This window comes from Sus scrofa, chromosome 17 (genome assembly GCF_000003025.6).
Source record: "Sus scrofa isolate TJ Tabasco breed Duroc chromosome 17, Sscrofa11.1, whole genome shotgun sequence".
Classification (NCBI taxonomy): domain Eukaryota; kingdom Metazoa; phylum Chordata; class Mammalia; order Artiodactyla; family Suidae; genus Sus; species Sus scrofa.
Genome location: NC_010459.5, coordinates 35,077,591 through 35,080,269, shown reverse-complemented (window position 1 = coordinate 35,080,269; position 2,679 = coordinate 35,077,591). Strand labels below are relative to the sequence as shown.

The window sequence follows — 2,679 nt, the reverse complement described above, 5'->3', positions numbered from 1 at the left end:
ATTCGTATGTGTATATACATAGTATACACGGATATATATATACACACATACATATACGCATATATCTGTATGTATATATGTACACAGTAAGAATATATGTATTCTTCTCTTTGTATTGTATTACAGGTATTATCAAGATCTGTACCAAGGTGTGATAGTATACATATTTAATAAGTATAGTAATATAAGTTAATGTATAAATCAGTATATGGATTAAATATTTTAAATATGTTCCCTTCTAATCGCTAGATAAACCATGTAGTGTTCAAAAGGAAGTACAATCTTCTCATCTAATCATTCCAATGACTTCCAAATCAACAGTTAATTTTTATAAAATATTGATAAAGTCATATTTCACGTGGCTGTTACTGGATGAATGTTGATTTGGTTTTAATCATGGTTTGGAATGGATTGAACCATGGTTTCGAATAAGAAAGTGCATCCATCTCTTCTTAAAAGGCCCCTTTTAATAATGACCCTGGTGTTTTATTTTACTTAAACCATGGGGTGTTGGGTATGTGCATTGCTGGTCCCTAGGTACAAACATTTGCTGTAGGGCACAGACTTGAGAGCCTGCATCAGGCTCCTGACGAAACTATCATTGCCCACCTGCATAGTGAGCATCCTCTTCTACAGCTCCCCAAACTAGGGTCTTCTTGGAGCAGTTGGGGCCAGTTATATTCACCACCTAAATACTCCCAGTATTTGCTGGATACCCATCTGACCCTATACCTGTGTTTGTGCTATAACCAGTTTCTACTGATTTCCACTATGATATCTCAATAGCTAGAGAAATTCTTTTCACTACTTGGAACTGAAATATCTAAATATTTTAACAACTGATGTGGCCAAACTAATGAGTGCCAGCTGACTACCAACCCTTCATGTGCTCAATGCTAACAGCTGCACAGGCACTCATGCGTAATCCCAGTTATTTTTTTAATTTTTTATTCTTTGCCTTTTTAGAGCCATGCCTGCAGCGTTGATATTAGTCAGATTTGTTTCCACTGCGCCACATCGGGAACTCCTCAGGACAGTTTTAATAGGAGTTCCATCTGCCTCAATTTTAAGGAATAGTATACTGAGGAGACTCCCAGAGAAGATCTTAGAGGGATATTCTCAGAGATAAAAGAGTTAATCTTTATTTCTCTCCTTATCTAAAGCTTGTGAAGAAAATAAATAATTTTTAACGACTCAGAGCTTCAGACACATCTTAATATTTAATACCTAGTTTTCATATACTGAAGCTTTGGCTTATGCATTTCTCAATTATGTTATATTGAAAAACATATGATTGTGCCTTAGCACATGAAAATATAAACTAGTTCTTCCATATCTTCTGCATAAGAAGAGTGGATAAATGGTAGCTTAAACATCCAGCAAAATTACTTTGTGTACTTGACAAAAGATTAGGGCAAACCATTTCACTTCCACATATTTAAAAAAATTATTATTTAAGTTTCAGGTGTACAGCATTCTAATTCTACGTCTGTATACACTACTCCATGTCCACATCTTGAGCAGTGGGAGTTAACGAGTCTTCAATCTCATCTTCCCAAATATCTCCATTAACATCCGCAAAATGGAACAACCAGTTACAACAGAGGGAGGCAGGATGGGTGAAATGTTTATAAGGGTTTGCTCTGGGAAGAGAAATCAATCCAGTAGAAATATTGCATAAAGTCAGGACAGGCCAACTTCGGTGCCTTCTGAATCACTCTTTTATCATATCTCAGTTCCCAAAGTCTTTTGGCCTTATCTATTTGCAAGTACGCATTTCATAAGCCTGCAGGCACCTTTCATGGAAAGACACCATGGTAAGTCAATTTGTACAAGGTACAGAAGGCAAAAGTGCAGCTGGAGCAGATGCGCATGGTACAGCCAGGGTGCCGGCTGGCAGCCTGAGCATGGGCAGTAGCTCACATCTGCTTCGGGCCAAAGGGGACTGGAGGAGAAGGGGGTCATAATGGGCAAATATTTGCTTTCACTAGTCCTTTGACCTGGCCAGGAGTGGCCACCAAAGAGCATTTGAATCCTGGGTAGTTGAGGCATTGAACTTGGCCAGCTCTGATCTGGATTTCAAAGTAGTTCTTCAGACAGGCTTTGCAATACATGTACTTGCACTCTAAGAAGTACAGATGTCACTACCTAGCTTCTCACAGAAACGGATAATTGCACAGGAACAATTTGCTATTAAAGACTTTTATCTGCTGAGCTTGATCAAAGTCCGAGATTTCCTGAATTCGACGGAACAATTGATCCCACCTCCTACCTGGCTCTTTCATCTACAACTTCCTCTTGGGTTACGTCCGATCTAGCAGCTCCTCCAAAATCTAGTTCTGTGTTGAAAGAGGCTTGCGCTGTCCTGCGCCTTTTTCCCTGAGCACCCATCTTGAGCTCAAAAGGAGACACAATATTCAAGTAGCATCCAGGCCAACGGGATCATGCTGCCCTGGTATTCTACCCAGAGGATGTCTAAGTGCTTGTGGGTGCAGATAGTACTTACAAATATCTTGAAATGTTGTGGAAAGTCCAAATAAATCATGGTTTCTCCACTTTGGAAGGCTCTGCTTTTCTAAAACACCTCCATCATACTCACCTGGGCCAGCAATTCATCTTCCTGAACTTCTTGGTCTTCTGACCACATTTAATTTTCTGAAAAGCAGAGAAAATCCAATA

At 39.3% G+C, this 2,679-nt stretch overlaps 1 pseudogene; it reads right to left on the bottom strand.

Annotated features, from left to right (window-relative positions):
- Window positions 1,474-2,679, bottom strand: LOC100738288 (annotated as a pseudogene).